A 23,137-nucleotide genomic window follows, 5' to 3' on the forward strand; every position below is an offset into this window, starting at 1 on the left:
AAAGTCTTTTAATAGGCATGTTGAAGGAATGGGTGTTAAAGTTGTAGGCGCATGGTTATGAGTCTAAGTGGGAGATTGTTAGGATATACTATTAACCATGCGTTTTAATATAGTATTATTTATTGAACAATTGTTTTTTTAATTATTCAATTCAATAAAGTGTTACATTAAATAAATCAATTTGACGCATATGTGTCCTCAGCTTATATAGTAGATGATTTGGTGTACAAAGTATAAGCTTATACACAGAAGATCAAATCATCGGTTCTTATAAGTTAAAAGTTATAGTTCACAATTGTAGATGAAAATTTGTACAAACCATCAGAAAGATTGTAGCACGGGATTAAATGTAATTTATCTTGATTATGAGAATGGTATTCTCGTGCTAGTGCATTTTGTATGAATTGAACGGGACTGAGTAGAGATAGATGTTTTAGATTGATTGATAAAAACATATTCTCTAAATTGTTAAATGTACTTATATTCTTAATCTTGATATAATGATTATGATTTGTATATATTAATTATCATTTTGATTTATTAAAAGGTGAGATTCTGAGATGGATCAATATGTCTGGTAGCTTGGATGATAATAATATATATTGGTGAAATAATTAGTTAGTTGATGGAATCAATGTCTCAATATAGAGATTGATGATGAACCTTTTTATGAGAAACTTATAAGTTTTCATGTGTAAACCTGACCGGTAGATTTATGAATCTAGCACATGAAATAAGTTAAGTATTGCTCTAAAGGAAATTAATCATTGAATTAAATTCATCAGTAATTTAATTTATTGATTAGTATCTGTAATCTTAACGTGGGGAATTACATAAGTGTGTAATGGGAAATTTTGAAATATAAATAGAGGAGTGCAATTGCAAATTTCTAGTGGAATGATTTGTAATTTATTATTGTAAGAATAATTCAATTAATTATTTGAAATTATTTCCATAATAGGAAGTCTCATTAATCAATTATGTGCTCCCTATGGTGTCCATATTTAACTAGAACTCAGAATTCTATTTTCTAGTAGAAGAAGGAAAAGTAGTGTGCAATTTTTTTCAAAAGAGAAAAGAAACGTGGGTTTCTCTTCTTGAAAAAAAAAGGACTTGTATTTTCTTCCCCTTTTTGGACTGGGAAGAAATCTCTACAAGTAGGGATTCTTCTAATCTAGAAAGACATTCAGTTTTCTATACGATAATTGTCCACCCAAGTATTGAGAGAGTTCAATTGTTAGTTTGGGATCACTGTAGAAAACCGTAGAGCTGGAGTGTGATTTGCTTCAAGATATCTGCACACACTTCAAGAGGTAATCCTTGAGTTAATTTTAAGAATGCTTTGTAAGTGATATATATTTGTGGTTGTTGTCTATATTCATGTATGATGTATGATTCTGAAATGCTTTTGTTGTGCATGCTATTTTCTAACAACTAATTCTAATTAATAAGCCTTGACTTATAATGTAGACTTAAGCAACCTATAACAAAATAATTGAATCCTAAAAATTCAATTCAATGGACTAAGGTACATTATAAATAGGCCATCCTATTAGCACAACTTAAACCCACAAATTAATCTTGAAAAAAAAGCAAGAGAAAAAAAAACCTTTGAACGAGCAATGGCTGCTTCTTCTCCTAATAAGTGTCGCCCCTTGGCAAATTTTCACCCAACTGTTTGGGGATATCATTTCCTTTCTTATACTCCAGTCAGTCACACATATTTCTTTAATACATTTTTTTCTATGTTAATTGTTTTAAGACGTAACATAATATTTGATTAATTAACATATGATGAGTATTTTTCGGATGCAGGAAATTACTAACCAAGAAAAAGTTGAAGTTGATGAGTACAAAGAAACTATCAGGAAAATGTTAGTGGAAGCTCCAGAGGGTAGTCAACAAAAACTTGTGTTGATAGACGCAATTCAACGATTGGGTGTGGCATATCATTTCGATAATGAAATTGAAACATCCATTCAAAACATTTTTGATGCATCTGAACAGAACGATGACAACCTTCACGTTGTTTCTCTTTGTTTTCGACTTGTGAGGCAACAAGGCTATTACATGTCTTGTGGTAATTGTACTCCATCCTTCATTGTTTCTCTTCGTTTTCGACTTGTGGGCATTGATTGAGTCCTGCAAGTACTTTTAATAAGGAAATTTCTTATAACTAATAACGAACATGATGTTTAACCAGATGTGTTCAAGCAATTCACCGAACAAGATGGAAAATTCAAGGAAACACTTACTAATGATGTCCAAGGATTATTAAGTTTGTATGAGGCATCACATCTGAGAGTGCAAGATGAGGAGGTTCTTGAAGAAGCTCTTACCTTTACCACTACTCATATCTATTGTCTCCTACTTGAGCAATAACTCTCTTAAGAATGAAGTTACTGAAGCCTTAAGTCAGCCTATTCACATGACTGTACCAAGGGTGGGAGCAAGGAAATACATATCCATTTATATGAAAATAATGATGCACACAACCATTTGCTTTTGAAATTTGCTAAATTGGATTTTAACATGCTGCAAAAGTTCCATCAAAGAGAGCTTAGTGAGCTTACAAGGTAGAAAATTATTTGATTTATATATCTTTTTTAATTAGATGAATAATGATAATTTGGAATAAAAATGAAATGCATGCAACAAAATCGTTGTTCTTGTGATGTATGTAGGTGGTGGAAAGATTTGGATTTTGCAAATAAATATCCATATGCAAGAGACAGGTTGGTTGAGTGTTACTTTTGGATATTAGGAGTGTACTTTGAGCCTAAATATAGTCGTGCGAGAAAAATGATGACAAAAGTAATCCAAATGGCCTCCTTCTTTGATGACACTTTTGATGCTTATGCAACCTTTGACGAACTTGTGACTTTCACTGATGCAATCGAGAGGTAAAACATAAAAAAATATCACAAGTATATGAGAAAGTAAATATGATTTCCTAATGTTATTATGAAATATATATTTATATATATATTAAAAGGTGTAAGAGTTAATTAGCTTGTGGTTTTGATGATAAATTAGATGGGATGCTAGTGCAATCGATTCAATACCGCCATATATGAGATCTATTTATCAAGCCCTTCTAGACATTTACAGTGAAATGGAACAAGTGTTGTCCAAAGAATGTAAATTGGACCGTCTATACTATGCAAAATATGAGGTAATATTATTGTTACCTAACCCACATAAATATTTCAATTAAGGAAACGTTATCATTCCAAAAGATTAAAAAAAAAATTAGACCGTGTATGCTATGCAAAATATGAGGTAATATTAATTTAATTGGTTGGTTGGTGGTTTGAATTTTCACCTTATTGATGAGAATTCAATTCCCAACTATATAATCTCCCCCTCATTCTATTTTCCCTTCCCCTTATATTTAATTTTAAAAAAATTATGAAATGAAGACTGGCAACAAGGAAACATTAACAACAACAACAACATACCCAGTGAAATCTCACTAGGTGGGGTCTGAGGATGGTAGAGTTTACACAGACCTTACCATTACCTTATGGAGATACAAAGACTATTTCCGAAAAACAACAGGAAAATGTTCTCATTCCAAAAGAAAAAAAAGATACTAGAATTACTCTTTGTCTAGCTAAAATTACCTCTTATTCTTTTTAGATGAAAAAGTTGGTAAGAGCCTATTTTAAAGAAGCTCAATGGTTAGATGCTGGCTATACTCCAAAATATGAGGAGCACATGGAGAATGCAATTGTAAGTTCTGGATATCTGATGGCAGCAACAACTTGCTTGGTTGGTATGGAGGAATTTATATCCGAAGAGACTTTTGAATGGATGATAAATGAACCTTTGATAGTTCGAGCTTCCGCATTGATTGCCAGATCAATGGATGATATTGTTGGGCATGAAGTAAGTATATATAATTTATATCTAAGTTTTTCAAAGTTAACAAATGTATATGTACACCCACCGAAATTTTATGATGGTTGAGGGATAAGTATGATGTGGCAGACAAAAGTTGAGTGAGACTCTTTCCATAATTTGACAAGTGGATTATTGGGTCCTATTTTTCAGAAAAAATGGGCCAAAGTTCCTTCTCTCTTGTTTTTTAACATTTTCCCAAAAAATGTTTGAAATGTATTAATTATATATATGGAAGTTATTGAAATCTATTAATTTCATGTAGGTTGAACAAGAAAGAGGACATGTAGCTTCAATTATAGAATGTTACATGAAAGATTATGGAGCTTCAAAGCAAGAAGCTTACATCAAATTTCAGAAAGAGATCACCAATGCATGGAAGGACATAAACAAAGAATTCTTTCGTTCAACTGAAACTGAAGTACCAATGTTTGTCCTTGAACGAGTTCTAAATTTCACACGTGTGATAGACACATTATATAAAGAGGAAGATGGATACACAAACGCCAAAGGTTCGGACGTGTGATAGACACATTATATAAAGAGGAAGATGGATACACAAATGCCAAAGGCAAACTTAAAAACATGATTGACTTGATATTGACTGAATCTGTCAAAATATAAATATAATGATGAAATTGCACCTTCATCATTCAAATATTCAGAGCAAAATAAGGCATATACAATAAATTGAAGACCATTAATATGCTATTCATAATAAATGAGCTGTTAATTCCTGGGGAATGTTTGAAATAAACAATAGTAGTTGTTTTAAATTTACTAAGCAAAAGTGTGGTTGGTTTGTCTTTTTTCTTGTCGTGTTCATTTAAAAAAAAATAATACAACACTTAAGTTGTATTAAATCCTGTTTTATTTCATTTCTAGTTGTTTGGATGATTGTTAATTATCATCACTTAATAATGTATTGTATTTGTATTGTATTATTATCGTAATAAAGTTTGAATAAATTGTATCTTTAATTTGTTATGGTTATATAACTTTAGTTGGATTCATGTATTGTACTGTAATAATTATTATTAAGTTTACTAAAATCCCCATCGTTATTGTAAATATTAGATTCATTAATAGGAATTAGGATACAATCAAACTAAACGACAATTACAAAAAAAAGTCAACAAATTAGAAACTAGATGCATCCATGCTTCAGGTGTTCAGTGTTAAGAAATAAAAAAGTCTTATAAATGGCTAATAAAACAAGTGAACTCATTATATATAAAATTTGACCATATAACTAAAACTCTTTTTTTTTTTAATGTGTACACTACATTTTGCTTTTGAAATTTGCATAATTGAATTTTAACATGCTGCAAAAGTTGCACCAAAGAGAGCTTAGTGAGCTTACATGATAGTAAATTATTTAATCTATATAATTTTCTTTAATCAGATGAATAATGGTAATTTGAATTTAATAAAAAATTCATTGATATTATAATAAAAATAACTTTTGGCCGCAATAAATAGACATATTAATAAACAGAGTGCCATAATATTTACTGACATTAGTTAATTGTCATTAGATTCAATATTGTTATAGACTTTTGAGACATTTACAAAGAGTGTTAATTACTTTTAATACACAGTGTCGGAGGCAAGATTTCCATCAAGGAGGTTCAAAAAGATAAGTAAGCACACTAATAGTATTCAAGAGGGTTGGGACGGGTCAGATATAAACGGGTCGGATCAAATATAAGTAACTAAATAAAGTTCAACTCTACCTCAACACAAATAATAAAATCGAGCAAGTATATGTTTGACATAATATTAAAATAAGTATGAGAGAACGTATTTTTTAATTTTTTTAATTATGGGTCTTGTCTCCATCATTGTTGTATATATACGTTATTCAAATTTTGAAACTAACTACGGAATACTTCCGAATCCGATCATATTGTAGTCAATAAAATTCACGTCGAGAAAATAATTATCAAGATTGAGAAATATCGCGACAATTATATTTATTTATAAATTTTAAATGATTACTCCTATTTATTTAATCTTACTTATAATTATATTATTCCTTAATCAAATATAAATTAAATGTTTGACGCAAAATTAGTCAGAGAGAATGTATTATTTTTAATTTTAATTATGAAAACTTTAAAAAAGTTATAAGTTTTACTTAATTTTATAAAAATAGAAAAGAAATCTATTTTTTAATATCTAGTAAAACATATAAATCCCAATACGTTTTAAAAGATTTTTTTTTCTTATTTATTGGGAAAATAAAAATTATAATCGCACGAAACTATGGGAAAAAAAGCTATTACCCGGATTCAAACCCGTGAACTAGCGCTCACCTTGAGCATCCTTGAATGTCCTTTATCACTGAACCAAGCACTTAGCTTATGCTAAGGGGGTTCATTAATATATATATGTGTATATATATATAAATTAAAAAAATTGATCATAGATATACAATGTAATTTTTTTAATGAAAGGGGTTTGGATGAACCCCCTCGGGTCCATGTAGATTCGCCCCCGGTAATACATATTTAACGATAATTAAATTATTACTGATAATTAATTATATTTTATTTTTATTTTTTAATTAATTTTTAATTGGCCCATGGGTTGACCCTACCCATATTTCTCAAGTCTTATGTCATGATCCGAGTTTACACCCTGGACTTGACCGGCACTCGAAGATCATTGTTGGTCCCAAAGCGAACCCTCATCCTGGCTGACTACAAGCGGAAGACTAACTCAAACATACAAAAGCTTAAAACGGAAATAAATTCAATAAACTCAAATACTCAACCTTTTTAAAAGTCTGTACAATACTCAAAATAAAAGTAAATACAAAAACTCCTCAACTCTGTCTATCTATGAAGCCTCTACTATTACAGAAAGATATCGGCACAAGACCCACGACATCTCAAAACTACTAACTGTAAGATAAAGGTGAAGTCCTCCGAAATATAAGAAGGCTCACCAAAGCTGACTGGAATATCACATGACCTCAGTGAAACGCCTGTTGATGATCCTGAAAACCTGTATCTGCATCTGCATCATGAAACAATGCAGGCCAAATGGCTTAGTACATGGAATGTACGAGCATGTAAGGAGAATTCTAAAGCATAACATAAGCTTGAACTTGATAAAAAGGAAACATACTTACCTCTTCTCAACTCACTCAACTAAACTCAACTCAAGAATCAGATACTCACTTCAAAGATAAGATATTCAGCTCTGTGAAATAAGGCTCGACTCAATAATAAGATACTCGACTCTGGGTACTCAACTGAATATAAAGCAACAATACAGATGCAATATATGGAAAACTTTTAAAACAGTAGAAATCAACTCAATGTATTGAAAAATGCAATAGTAACTCAGTTTGTATGCAAGGATACAATATAAACTCTGTTTGTATATGAAAATACAAAATAAACTCAGTGTATATAAGAATACAAAATATCTCTGTGAGAGTTTCTCTAACCGACAACCATCACTATGAGTTATGTGATGATACAACATCTCGCCCACGCTACCAGAACTGTCCTATACCTTGCCGGTGTATAGAACCTCTCAACTAAGTGGATCCACTAGTCTATGCTAAAAATCATTAAGGAATCATCTAAAAAGTATGACCCTTTCTACCCACGTTAGCTACATAGTTTATGGGGGCTGTGAGTTGTACGAACTCTCCCCTGCATTGGTGCTCAATACTACTCCCAAAATATACTCAGCTCATATGTTTAAAAACATAACTCTTTCTGTGGTTTGAGATTATTACTCAAAATCTTTCTCTTAAAAGAGATGTTACTCAAACTGCTCAAAACTCTTTTGGAAATCTCAGTTTCCTCCTCTTTTAAATGTGAAAACATTTACTCTTGGGACTACTTAGTTAACATATATCATTTTAAAGAAAATGAACTCCACTCTACTCTTTCTCAACTCAACTCTTAAAACAAGTTTAGAAAAATTTGTAAAAGGCTTCTCAGAATAAAGTTCATGCCGAATTATGGACGTGAACGACTCAATTCAAGGTTTTCAATAACCATACATAGAACTCAATACTCGAGACTCAACAACTCAGAACTCAAGAACTTCAATGATAATACTCGTTTTCAAGAATACTCACTCAGAGCGTTCATGCGGAATTGTGGGCATGAACAATCTCAACTCAAGGACTTCATAATACTACTTCATCTCAAGAATGTTTGACTCATAGGGTTCATGTGGAATTATGGGCATGAATAATTTAACTCAAGGACTTCACAGGGTTAGGAATATAATCTCAAAAAGGGTTAGGAAGTCATTACTCAAGACTTATGTAACATCTCACAATTTGAAATAATTAGGAAGAAGCTAATAATTGGAAATAGTCATTTCTGGAAAGAATGAAGATTTGGAAATTTTGTTAAGTTAGAATGAGTTAAGTTTTTGGCCAACTTCTAGCTCAGGATGAGTTAGAGGTACTTCCAGATACGTTAGGAAAGCTCTTGGAATGATCTTTCCAACGCCGCTGAGTTTGCGCGATTTCGAGTTCGTATGAGTGAGTTAGGCCCTTTGGAGGTTGGGCTGTTGGAATAAGGAAAGTCCAATCCGGATTTTGAAAGGGTAGTTTGGTCTTTTCCTTGCCCAATGATTTTATTTCGTTTTAAGTAATTAATTTAGGGTCTAATCAGTATTAGATCAGTATACGCTTTTACCAAAATACACTAGGGCTTGGAGAAAAGAGAAGAGAAGAGGAGAAAAGAGAAGAGATGCAAGATTCGTCAAGATCGTCGAGTTTTAGCTTATGGATTTCGTCGGGGGTGATCCCTACAAGGTATGTGAGATCACATAGTGTTGGGTTAGTTCACCCACACGCCCAACTTGATTCAATTTCAGCAAAGTATATTGATTTGAAAGTAAATCCCTTGAATTCTTGATGAAGTTCGTTTGAATCCTTTTGGGTTGTGTTGTTGGAGTTTTCTTGAAATTGATTCACGCTTATAGTTGTGTTTTCGAGTAGAATCTGATGTTATTTAAGGGTATAAATGATTCTAAGTGTTTGGGGAAAGATCCAATGGAGTTTAGAGGGTTTAGAGATGGAAAACAAAGAGGAAATTTCGTCGGGCAAATTTGGGCAGTGCCTCCGCGTCGCGGACCTGCTCCCTAGATTTGGGAAAAAACGTTTCGAGTCGCGGAGCGGTCACAAACCGTTCAGCCTTAAAAGTCATTTTCAAACCAAAAATTTAAATACCTCTCCGCGTCACGAACCCATCCTCAAACAGTGATTTCTTGATCTTTTCTCATGTTTAGCTATCTAAAATCATTCCTAAACATCATCAGATCTTTCTTATCACAAAGTCATAATCCTTGAATCCATAATTTAATTCAAGGAAAGGTAAGGGTCAAGTCAAGAGAAGTTAAGAGTCAAGTTAGAAGTTAAGAAGCAAGTCAAGAGAAGTTCTTTAAAGGTTTCAAAAAGTCCTTTCCAAATGTTTTAAGACTTAAAGTTCAAGTTGAGTAAAGATTAAAGAGTAAAGTTTGAAGTTCATTTCTACAAAAGTATACGGGGACTATGTATTCTCAAAGGGTTTAAATGTTTTCACATTTAAACAAGAAAGGAATACTCGATTTCCAAAGAGCCTTCGGGCAAGTTTTCAGAAAAGAGTAATCGCTATCTAAATGAAGCAAGAGAGAAAACTTTGATTTCCAAGATAGCCTTTGAGCTAAGTTTTTGAGCACTAATCTCAAATCACAGAAAGAAGTATGTTTTAAACATAAGAGCTAATATCATTTTTTAGGAGTAGTATTGAGCACCGATATGGGGGAGAGTTCAGGCAACTCACAGCCCTCATAAACCATGTTGCCATCATGGGTCATCATGGGTAGAAAATGATCATACTTTTTAGATGATTCCTTTAGTGCATTTTAGCATAGACTAGTGGATCCACTTAGTAGTTCAGGTTCTATACCCCCGGCAAGGTATATGACGGCCCTGGCAGCGTGAGGCAAAACGATGTATCATCATGACAGCTCTTAAGTGATGGTTGTCGGTTAGAGAAACTCCATAATAGTACTTTGTATTTTTATATACATCAGAAATATTTGTATTTTCATATACAAACAAAGTTCATATTGTACCTTTTCATACATACAGAGTTATTATTGTATTTCTAAATACACATAGTTGAAACCATGTTTTAAAGCTTTTCTTTATACTGCATTTATTTACACTGCTTTATATTGAAATCAGTTCAATTGAGTTGAGCCAGGTAAGTTCTTCATTTTCTTTCAAGCCTAAGTTATGTTTAACATTCCAACTCGCATACTCGTACATTCAATGTTCTGATGCCAGTTGGCTTGTATCTTATTATGATGCAGACGCAGGTAATCACGATCAGCATCCTGCGCCTTGTCGATCTAGTTGAGCACTCAAAGTCAGTTGGTGAGCCTCTTAGCTTTCCAGAGGATCCTTTTATTGTTTTCAGTATTTTAGTTCATTAGGATGTCGTGGGTCTTGTCCCGATGTCCATCTCAGTTGTTTAGAGGCTTCATAGACAAAGTTAGTGATGTTAGTTCATGAGTCTTTACTTTTTCTTTTCAGTTAAGTTGAGACTTGAGTTGCCACTTTGGCACTGAATGTTATTATAATACATTCTAAGTTATATTTTGAGAAGTTCAGTTTACTTGTTTTAAAAGTATTTATCTTGAGTAAAGTCTTCCGCTGAGTAAGTAAGACAGGCCAACGTTCGCTTGGGGCCAGCAATGGTTATCCAGTACCGGCCACATCCAGGGTGTAGGCTCGGAGCGTGACAAACTTGATATCAGAGCACAAAGTTCAAGAGTCCTAGGGAGTCTATGAAGCTGTGTCTGTAGAGTCCTAGTTATCGGTGTGAAGCGTGCCACATTTATAATTAGAAGGCTGCAATATTTAGGAAATTATCTCACTTCTTTCATTCTCATTTCGTGCGTTAGAGTTTTATCTCTAAAAAGTTTACTTTCTAACTCGTGCTTACGCGTAATCGATTTTGAGCTGGCCTATAGTCGAGAGCGCCTTCATGAGGCATTTCTTTCCTCATGAGCTAAGAGAAGCAAAGAGATGGTTGCTAACATGAGAAGCAGGGTGAGTTTATTTGTTGTTGGGTTGACTCGTCTATCAAGTAAGGAAAGTAAGGCAACAATGCTGATAGGTTACATGAGCATAGCAAGGCTAATGATTCATGTGCAACGATTTGAGGAGGACAAGTTGAAGGATAAAGAAGAGTTTAAGAACAAGAAAGCTAAGACATCAGGGAATGAATCCGAGCAGGAAAAGAGTAATGCGAACCGGTCTTCTTTCCAACATAAGTAGAAAGGACCTGCTCTATCATCTGCTAATGCATCTGCACCAAGGAACAAATGTGAGTACAATAGTCAAAATTCTCAGAACTTCAGAGCTAGACTTGCGCTTTCGCAAGGTAGTAAGGCACAAGGGGGTACTAAGACTCTTGCATGTGCTAAGTGTAGTAGGAGCCACTCAGGGGTGTGTCGTGATGGCTTCACTAGTTGCTTTCAAGTGTTGCCAGAACGGTAATTTTATGAGAGAGTGTCCTAAGAGCAGACAGAGTAATGGTAATGGGGGAAATAGAGCCCAGTCTTCTTCAGTTGCTCCACCAGATAAAGCTGCATCTAGATGAGCTACTTCAAGGGTAGGCGGAGAAGGAATAAGTCTTTATGCTATCGCTAGTCGCCGAGAGCAAGAGGATTTGCCAGATGTTGTCGCTGGTATGATCCAAGTCTTCAATTTTGATGTTCTTCTTGAGCCTTCAGTTTTTCTACTCCTGATGGTAAGTCTATTCTAGCATAAAGAGTCTGTCGTGATTGTCCCGTTTCCATCAATCATAAGAGTACCATGCCTGACTTAGTTGAGTGAGATATGGTAGATTTTGATGTCATTCTAGGTATGTACTGGCTTCATGCATGTTATGCATCAATAAATTGTAGAACTCAAGTAGTCAAGTTCCAGTTTCCAGTGAACCAGTTATATAGTTGAAGAGTAGTTCAGCAGTGCCTAAGGGTCATTTTATTTCGTACCTTAAGGAAAGAAAGTTAGTTTCCAAGGGGTGTGTCTGTCACTTAGTCCGAGTTAATGACTCTAGTGTTGAAATACCTCTTATTCAGTCAGTTTCAGTAGTAAGAGAGTTTCCAGAAGTCTTTCCTGATGATCTTTCTGGAGTCCCTCCTGAGAGAGAAATAGACTTCGGTATAGACATTCTTCTAGATACTCCCCCTATATCTATTCCACTATATAGAATGGCACCAGCAGAGTTGAAAGAGCTTAAAGAGCAGTTGAAAGATCTCATTGATAAGGGATTTATTCGACCAAGTATCTTACCTTGGGGAGCTTTGGTCCCATTTGTAAGAAAGAAAGATGGCTCCCTTAGGATGTGTATAGATTACCGTCAGTTGAACAAGGTTACCATCAAGAATAATATCATCTCCCAAGGATTGATGATCTTTTTGATCAGCTTCAGGGTGCTACTAGTTTCAGTAAGATAGACCTCAGATCAGGCTACCATCAGTTGAAAAATAAGGGAATGTGATATTCCAAAGACAGCATTCAGGACCCGTTATGGTCATTATGAGTTTTTGTCATGTCCTTTGGTTTGACCAATGCGCCTGCAGCATTCATGGACCTTATGAATAGAGTATTCAAACCTTATTTAGATATGTTTGTTATCGTCTTCATTGATGACTTACTAATCTATTTAAGGAATGAAGAAGATCATGCTAGTCATCTCAGAATAGTTCTCCAGACTCTAAAAGATAGAGAGTTATATGCCAAGTTCTCTAAGTGTGAGTTTTGGCTTGAGTTTGTGGCATTCTTAGGCCACATTATGTCTGGAGAGGGAATTAAAGTTGATACTTAGAAAATTGAGGCAGTGCAGAATTGTCCTAGACCTACATTTCTAACTGATATTAGGAGTTTCTTTGGTTTAGCTGTCTATTATAGAAGGTTCGTACAGGGGTTCTCATCTATTTCGTCTCCTTTGACCAAGTTAACTCAGAAAATAGTGAAGTTTCAATGGTCTGAAGCTTGTAAGAAAAGCTTTCAGGAATTGAAAAAGCGGTTGACTACTGCCCCAGTTTTGACATTACCAGAAGGTATGCAAGGCTTTGTTGTCTATTGTGATGGATCTATAGTTGTTTTGGGTTGCGTATTAATGCAGAATGACAAGGTTATAGCTTATGCCTCTAGACAGTTGAAAGTTCATGAGAAGAATTACCCAACCCATGACTTAGAATTGGTTACCGTAGTATTTTCTTAGAAGATATGTCGTCATTATTTGTATGGTGTGCATGTAGATGTGTTCACCGATCACAAGAGCCTTCAGTATGTGTTTACTCAGAAAGAACTTAATCTCAGATAGAGAAGGTGGTTAGAGTTACTCAAAGATTATGACATGAGTATTCTTTATCATCCAGGTAAGGCTAACGTTGTTGCTGACACCTTGAATAGGTTATCTATGGGTAGTACCGCCCATTTTGAGAAAGATAAGAAAGAGTTAGAAAAAGAGGTGCATAGACTTGCACGCTTAGGAGTTCGACTAATGGATTCCACATAAGGAGGAGTAGTGGTGATGAATGGGGCTGAATCTTCATTAGTGTCAGAAGTGAAAGAAAAACAAGACCAAGATCCAATTTTGCTTGAATTGAAGGCAAATATTAATAAGCAAAAAGTGATGGCTTTTGGACAAGGGGGGATGGTGTTTTGAGGTATCAAGGTATATTGTGTGATTGATTTCAAGGGTAATTGGGATGATCACCTACCTCTCATTCAGTTGCTTACAACAATAGTTACCATGCTAGCATCCAAATGGATCCATATGAGGCTCTTTATGGGAGAAGTTGCAGATCTCCTATTGGATGGTTTGAAGTTGGTGAAGTTGGGATGATAGGACCAGACTTAGTTCATCAAGCTATGGAGAAAGTGAAAGTGATTCAAGAAAGGTTGAAAACAGCCGGAGTCGTCAGAAATCCTACATTGATGTTAGGAGAAGGGAGCTAGAGTTTGAAGTAGATGATTGGGTATATCTAAAAGTTTCACCCATGAAGAGTGTTATGAGGTTTGGTAAGAAGGGGAAACTTAGTCCCCGGTATATTGGACCTTATTGAATATCCAAGAGGATTGACAACGTAGCTTAGGAGTTGGAGCTACCCCAAGAGTTAGCAACTGTTCATCCGATATTTCACGTCTCCATATTGAAGAAGTGCATGGGAGATCGTTCATTGATCATACCAACTGAAGATATTGGAATAAAGGATAGCTTATCTTATGAGGAGATTCTTGTTCAGATTCTAGATTGCCAAGTTCACAAGTTGAAAACAAAAGAGGTAGCATCAGTCAAAGTCCTTTGAAGGAAACAATTTGTTGAAGAAGCTACTTGGGAAGCTGAGGAGGATATGAAGAAGAGATATCCACATATCTTCGAATCCGTAGAAGTTCCGAATTAAGGTACTAATCCTTTCTTAGTATTTATTTATTAGTCGGCATGTTGTTTTGCATTTGCTTATGGGTGTTTTGAACTGAATGTTGCATGTTACACCATCTTGCAATTTGAAATAACTAGGAAGAAGCTAATAATTGGAAATAGTCATTTTTGGAAAGAATGAAAATATAGAAAATTTGTTGTTATAATAAGTTGAGTTTGGGACAACTTCAAATGACCATACCTTTTATCTCAGGATGAGTTAGAGGTACTTCCAGATATGGTAGGAAAGCTCTTGGAATGATCTTTCCAACGTCGCTGAGTTTGCGCGATTTCGAGTTTGAATGAGTGAGTTACCCCCTTTGGAAGTTGGGCTGTTGATATAAGGAAAGTCCAATCCGGATTTTGAAAGGGTAGTTTGGTCTTTTCCTTGCCCAATTATTTTATTTCGTTTTAAGTAATTAAGTTAGGGTCTAATCAGTATTAGATCAGTATACGCTTTTACCAAAATACACTAGGGCTTGGAGAAAAGAGAAGAGAAGAGGAGAAAAGAGAAGAGAAGCAAGATTCGTCAAGATCGTCGAGTTTAGCTTGTGGATTTCGTCGGGGGTGATCCCTACAAGGTATGTGAGATCACATAGTGTTGGGCCAGTTCACCCAAGCGCCCAACTTGATTCAATTTCAGCAAAGTATATTGATTTGAAAGTAAATCCCTTGAATTCTTGATGAAGTTCGTTTGAATCCTTGTGGGTTGTGTTGTTGGAGTTTTCTTGAGATTGATTCACGTTTTAGTTGTGTTTTCGAGTAGAATCTGATGTTATTTGAGGGTATAAATGATTCTAAGTGGTTGGTGAAAGAACCAATGGAGTTAAGAGCTGGAAAACGAAGAAGAAATTTTGTCGGGCAAATCTGGGCAGTGCCTCCGCGTCGCGGACCTGCTCCCCAGATTTGGGAAAAAACGTTTCGTGTTGCGGAGTGGTGACGGACCGTTCTGCCTCAAAAGTCATTTTCGAACCAAAAATTTAAATACTTCTCCACGTCGTGGACCCACCCTCAAACAGTGATTTCTTGATATTTTCTCATGTTTAGCTATCTAAAATCATTCCTAAACATCATAAGATCTTTCTTATCACAAAGTCATAATCCTTGAATCCATAATTCAATTCAAGGAAAGTTAAGAGTCAAGTCAAGAGAAGTTAAGAGTCAAGTCAATTGAAGTTAAAAGTCAAGTCAAGAGAAGTTAAGAGTCAAGTTAGAAGTTAAGAAGCAAGTCAAGAGAAGTTCTTTAAAGTTTTCAAAAAGTCTTTACCAAATATTTTAACTTTGTTTTAAGACTTAAAGTTCAAGTTGAGTAAAGATTGAAGAGTAAAGTTTGAAGTTCATTTCTTCAAAAGTATATGGGGACTATGTATTCCCAAAGGGTTTAAAATGTTTTCACATTTGAACAAAAAAGGAAACCTCGATTTCCAAAGAGCTTTCAGGCAAGTTTTCAGAAAAGAGTAATCACTTTCTAAGTGAAGCAAGAGAGGAATCTTTGATTTTCAATATAGCCTTTGAGTTAAGTTTTAGAGCACTAATATCAAATCACAGAAAGAAGTATGTTTTAAACATAAGAGCTAATATCATTTTTTGGGAGTAGTATTGAGCACCGATATTGGGGAGAGTTCAGACAACTCACAACCCCTATAAACCATGTAGCTATCATGGGTAGAAAAGAGTCATAGTTTTTAGAGGATTCCTTTAGTGTTTTTTAGCATAGACTAGTGGATCCACTTAGTAGTTCATGTTCTATACCCCCGGTAAGGTCTAGGACGACCTGGCAGCATGAGGCAAAATGATATATCATCACGATAACTCTTAAGTGATGGTTGTCAGTTAGAGAAACTCCCACAGTAGTACTTTGTATTTTTATATACATCAGAAATATTTGTATTTTCATATACAAATAGAGTTCATATTGTATCTTTGCATACATACAGAGTTATTATTGTATTTCTAAATACATTGAGTTGAAACCATGCTTTCAAGCTTTTCTTTATACTACATTTATTTACACTGCTTTATAATGAAATCAGTTCAGTTGAGTTGAGTTGAATTGAGCAAGGTAAGTTCTTCAGTTCCTTTCAACCTTAAGTTATGTTTAGCATTCCAACTTGCATACTCGTACATTCAATGTACTGATGCCAGTTGGCCTGCATCTTATTATGATGTAGACGCAGCTAATCAGGATCATCATCCAGTGCCTAGTAGATCCAGTTGAGCACTCAGAGTTAGTTGGTGAGCCTCTTAGCTTTTCGGAGGATCCTTTTATTATTTTTCAGTATTTTAGTTCATTAGGATGTCGTGGGTCTTGTCCCGATGTCCATCTCAGTTGTTTAGAGGCTTCATAGATAGAGTTAGTGATATTAGTTCATTAGTCTTTACTTTTCCTTTTCAGTTAAGTTGAGACTTGACTTACCACTTTGGCAGTGAATATTATTATAATACATTCTTAGTTATATTTTGAGCAGTTCAGTTTACTTGTTTTAATAGTATTTATCTTGAGTAAAGTCTTCCGCTGAGTAAGTAAGCCTAGCCAAGGGTTTGCTTGGGGCCAACAATGGTTCTCGAGTGCCGGCCACGTCCAGGGTGTAGGCTCGGGGCGTGATAACTTAGAACTTGAAGATACTACTCCTCTCAAAGATGCTCAATTTATGAAGTTCATGCGGAATTTATGGGCATGAACGACTCACTCGATGGTCTAAATAACAATATGGAACTCATGTATACAACACTTCTCATTCTCATACTTACTTCCTCAAAACGTAGTTCAAATCGATAGTTGAACTCAAAGGATTCACAATTGGGCTCAAAGACTTTCTTGAACTCTACTCTTAACTCTTTCTTGAAGTTGAATTATGTATTGAAGAGTTATGGTTCATGATATGAAGGATCTTGTGATGACAAAGTAGACTCATGAATACATTCTCCTCATTCTCATACTCACTTGCTTGAGTCTTGAAACAAGTTGATAGAAATTGTAGAAGACTCCTCAAAAATACTCAAAGGGACTTTCTCAAAAATGTTCGAAAGAACTCTCAAGACTTAACTCTTAGATCTACCTTAAAGAATATCGTAATGATTAAATGAGTTTTAGATAGTAAATCATGAGAAACGGTTGAAAAACACTGCCTGGGGAGAAAGTCTGCGACACAGAGATGAATTATAATGTTTGGTCAAAATAATTTTTGAAATAGTGGAGTACGCATTCTCTTCGCGATGCAGATAGAAAAAATTCACTTCTGAGGAACAGGTCCGCTGTCACGCCCCAAGCCTACACCCTGGACATTGCCGGCACTCGAGAACCATTGCTGGCCCCAAGCGAACCCTTGGCCTGGCTTACTTACTCAGCGGAAGACTGTATGCATAGTTATAATGATAAATTACTAAACTCACATGAATAATAAGATAACTTAAGAATGTTTAAAAGTCAAACATTCAACTTGGCCAAAATGATAACTCAAGTCTTAACATATGAAATGAAAATGTAAAGACAACTGAACTCATAATGTTTTAAAAATAAACATTTAACTTAGCCAAAATGACAACTCAAATTTGAACATAAGCCAATAAAAAATGATGACGAATGAACTAACATCTGACTGACTATCTATGAAGCCTCTAAAACAACTAAGATGGATGTAGGGACAGGCCCACGACATCCTAATGAGCTAAAATGATAAAGTAATGAAAACGGGGGATCCTCCAGAATGCAAGGAGGCTTACCAACAACTCTGAAGCTCAATTGGATCAACGATGCGCTGGATGCTGATCCTGGTTACCTGCGTCTGCATCACAATAAGATGCAGGCCAACTGGCATCAGTACATTGAATGTACGAGTATGCGAGTTGGAATGCTAAACATAACTTAAGCTTGAAAAGGATCTGAAAGAAACACTTACCTTGACTTTACTCAACTCCGGAATAATTTAACTCAACTTACTGAACTCATTTCAATATAAAGCATTTTAAAGACAAGTGCAACATAAAGAAAAGTTGTTTAAAACATGATGTCAACTCTGTGTATTTTAGAAATACAATAATAACTTTGTATGTATGCAAAGATACAATATGAACTCTATTTTTTATATGAAAATACAAATATTTCTGATGTATATAAAAATAAAAAATACTGTTATGGGAGTTTCTCTAACCGACAACCATCACTTAAGAGCTATAGTGATGATACAACGTTTCTTGGCCCCACGCTACCAGGGCTATCCTATACCTTGCCGGAGGTATAGAACCTGAACTACTTGTGCTAAAAAACTTAGCTCAAACACTATCTTGGAAATCAAAGTTTCCCCTCTTGCTTCATTTAGAAAGCGATTACTCTTTTCTGAAAACTAGGCCGAAGGCCCTTTGGAAATCGAGGTTTCCTTTCTTGTTTAAATGTGAAAACATTTTAAACTCTCTGGGAATACATAGTCCCCATATACTTTTGAAGAAATGAACTTCAACTTTACTCTTTACTAAACTCAAAACTCAAGCCTTACAACAAGGTTAAAACATTTGTAAAAGACTTTTGAAAACTTTATGCACTTCTCTTAACTTGACTCTTAACTTCTCTTGACTTGACTCTTTACTGATCTTGACTTGACTCTTAACTAATCTTGACTTGACTCTTAACTGATCATTGAATTGAATTATGGATTCAAGGATTGAGATTTGTGATAGGAAAGATCTCATGATGTTTAGGAATGAGTTTAGATAGTTAATCATGAGAAACGATTAAGAAATCACTGCTGGGGAACTACTCCGCGACGCGGAAGTGAATTAAAATATTTGGTCACGAAATAAATTTTGAGATAGAATGGTTCGTGACCGCTCTGCTCCGCTCCGCGAAAACAATTTTTGTCAAATCTGAGGAACAGGTCCGCGACGCGGACCTGCTACCTGTTCCTTGCCCGACTTTTTCCTTCTTCATTTTCCAGCCCCAATTCGCCTAAAGTTTGACTATTATTCTCAAGTTCTCTTTAGATTCAGATACCCAGTACGTATACATACGAATCTAACTCAAACAACTCAAGGAAACAATATTTTAACTTCAAGGAACTCCTCAATCTCAACCTAACTCAAGAACAAAGGTCAATTTCAAGAACAACATTCAAGATTCATCAACTTTCAACTTGCTAGAACAAACTTCGTTGAAATAAACGTGATTGGCGCGTAGGTGAATAAACCCAATGCTATGAAAAATTCACATACCTCTTTAGGGATCAACCCTTGTCGAAATCCACAAGCTAAACCTTCAAGAATGACGAACTTTGCTCTTTCTCCTCTTTTCTCCTCTTCTCTAAAACCCTAAATCTTTTCCAAAAGCGTAAAACTGAACAAGTTTAGTTTAGACCCTTAATTAATTCACTAAAATGAATTTAATTAATTGGATAAGGAAAAGACTGAAATACCCCTCAAAAATCCGGATTGGACATTTCCTTATTTGAACAGCCCAACTTCCAATGGGAGTATCTCACTCATATGAACTCGGATTCGCTCAATCTTGACAGCATTGGAAAGATCGTTCCAAGAGCTTTCCAACCATACCTAGAAGTACACCTAACTCATTCTGAGATAGGAGTTATGTCCGTTTGAAGTTGACCAAAAACTCACTATTTCCTAACTTAAACAAATTTCCAGATTGTTCATTATTTCCAAAAATGACTATTTCCAGTTCTTAGCTTCTTCCTAGCTATTTCAAATTGCGAGATGTTACATCCGCGACGTGGACCTAGTACCTATTTTCTATCTGACTTTTTCTTCCTCGTTTTCTAACCCCAATTCGCCTAAATTCGATTATTTTCTCAATTTCTCTTTAGATTCTGATACCCACTTCATGTACACAAGAATATAATCAAACACAACTCTAAAATTGACACGATTTCCTCAAGAAGTCATCAATCTCATCTAAACTCAAGAACAAAAGCCAATTTCAAGAACACAATTCAAGAACACAATTCAAGAACACCAAACTTTCAACTTTCTAGAACGAATTTCGCTGAAATTAACATGATTGGCGTGTGGGTGAACAAACCCACCACTATGGAAGCTTACATACCTCTTAAGGATCAAAACCATGGCGAAAATCCGCAACAAAACTCAAGAACCTCGACGAATGCCTTGATCCTTTCCTTTTTTCTCCTCTTTTCTCTTCTTTTCTCTTCTTTTCTCTTCTTGTACTCTCAACTAAAACCCTAGGTGTATATTAGGATTATGAAATTGAACCTAATCGGATTATACCCTTAAAAGCTTACTAAAAACGAATTAAATCTGATTGGGTAAGGAAAAAACCAAAATACCCCTTACTATTTTTGGGTAACTTTCCTTAATTGTACAACTTGACTTCAAAAGGCCATATATCACTCATCCGACCTCGAAACTTAGCAAACTCGGTGGCGTTGGAAAGATAATTCAAAGACCTTTCGTTTGATATCTTATGGGCCACCTAACTCATCATGTACTGAAGTCTATGGTCGTTTGAAGTTGACCCAAAACTTAAAGGATCCTAGGAATGACTTGAATAGACTCTCTTTCGTTCTTCTTGGAACTCAAGGTGCTACATATGTTGACCTTAACACTTAAGAAATTGTAAATTCCTCGGTAAAATCCTACTCACAACGAAGGATGGTTCGAGTCTTAGCTCAAAAAAATTCCGGGGTGTTACCTCTTACAAATGAACATACTTATTCAGGCTGGGCTAAATAGTCATTTTCTTAAATGGGCTCCAAAAATCTTAGTCCAACCCTATGAAATCACGGGTTAAGCCTGGCCAGCCCAACGACCCTAGCCCATATAGACGTCTCTAATTTTTATTTGTCCATTTTGAATTTTGCATGTCTTTTAATAAATAATGAATATTTTACCACAATATGCATATTAATCAATGTATAATTTTAGTTCTTGCGAAATAATTTGAGAAATAAGTAATTATTGTTCAAGGTAAAATAAGGGGAAAAAAGTAATTATCATATATTATTTTAATTTATTTTATAAAATCTTTTAATTCATTTTCACAAAAAAAAAAATCATTATGTAGGCAATATGCATGTAGAAAATTGAAAACTGAATTAATTTCTCAAAAAAAATACTATAACCTCAAAATAATTTATACTTCTCTGCTTGAGTTATATTTCTTGTACCATATATTCAATTTAACTGGATGATTTTATTGTTCTTTTGCTGCCACGCGAGTGGGTATCTATGTTCCAGTGAGGACATATTAAAAAGAACTTTGAATTGGTTTTCAAATTGTCATAAGTAAATGTTTGTAGGTGTATTTGATTGACGCTTCAAATCTTAATTAAGCATGTAGAAAATTGAAAATTGAATCAATTTAAAAAAAAAAAAACAATCATTATAACATTTACATTCCTACATAATGATCTTTTGAGAAATTGAATAAAGATATGTTATAAAATCAATTAAATTAAAAATATATATGATAAAGGGCAATTTAATTAAATCATAATTTTTTCTGTTAATAATAATTAGGTTAAGAAAATATTTATTAAAAAAAAATAAGAGAGAGAAGCATTATATTACAAAACTACAATTGAAATAAGTATCACAAAAATAAACTTGAAGGTTGATTTGTGCAATTATCTCTTTTATTTTTTTGTTATAATGATTTTCTAGAAAAATAGTTTAACTTGAGTGACTTTAGAAAAGAAAATTCATAAGTTGAGTAACTTTCTTGATACAAAACCAAGTTGAGTGATTTTTTCAAATAATTTCACATACTTGAGTGGCCTTTTGAGATATTTACTCTAATAAAAACATTTACCTCACTCTTAAATTTTATAAAAATTAATAAAATTTAAAATTAACTAATAATTATTATTTATATGTAAATATATTAAAATTAAATTATAAAAGTTATTATCTTATTTAGTTGAGTACATTAATTTAATATTGGTAGTACAAAACTTTTTTGTTATGATATAAAAAAAATAAAAAATATATATATATATATATATATTGTGGATGTCCACTACATCAAGAAGTTACTCCATTACTTTCCTCCATTATGAAGATAACCATAACCTCCTTAAATAACCATTATTCTTGTAACATTTCACTTCCATAACCTCCCCATTATATTCATGTTAGTGTCATGTTTATGACTAACCTTTTGTATGTCTCTATGTTACACTATAAATAGAGGCATAAGGGTTCATATTGTATACACTTGAAGATTTGGTGAACACTTGAAGACTTGGAATAATAAGAAAAACTCTCATCTCTTGTCTCCCTATTTCTATTGCTTTCATCTTCTATATTTCTTGTCTTATTTTGCTTTAGTTTTACAACACGTTATCAGCACTATTGTTCTACTATTGAAGCATTGAAGTAAAGTAAATACAAAGAAGGTAAAAATATTTGTGTTTATTTTTCTCTCGGAAACAAGGTAAATTATTATATAATACATTTTATATTTTACTTTTGATTATGCATCATTAGTTTTCTTACCATCTCAAAATCATATGAGTCCAACAAGTTGCTTTTACTTTGAGCAAACTTTTAATTTGATCACTTATATATTTAAAAAGTAAAATTAATATAGTAAGTTAATAATTTGTAAAGAAATTGTTCTTTATGATCTTGTTTTATTAAAAGATAAGTTATTGAGTTATGTGGCATATACATATTGATTGGATTATCATTATTGGTTACTTTTGCACCTCTTTTTTTTTTTATCTAAACATTTACTTGTTGAGTTATTAATAAATTATTTGTACTAACAAAGTTTATTTTGTGGTTATTTTAAAATG

At 34.0% G+C, this 23,137-nt stretch overlaps 1 pseudogene; it reads left to right on the forward strand.

Annotated features, from left to right (window-relative positions):
• The first annotated feature begins 1,579 nt into the window (after positions 1–1,579).
• LOC102581515 ((E,E)-germacrene B synthase-like) lies at positions 1,580–4,672 on the forward strand (annotated as a pseudogene).
• Positions 4,673–23,137: the final 18,465 nt, after the last annotated feature.

Source organism: Solanum tuberosum, unplaced genomic scaffold (genome assembly GCF_000226075.1).
Source record: "Solanum tuberosum cultivar DM 1-3 516 R44 unplaced genomic scaffold, SolTub_3.0 scf00558, whole genome shotgun sequence".
NCBI lineage: Eukaryota > Viridiplantae > Streptophyta > Magnoliopsida > Solanales > Solanaceae > Solanum > Solanum tuberosum.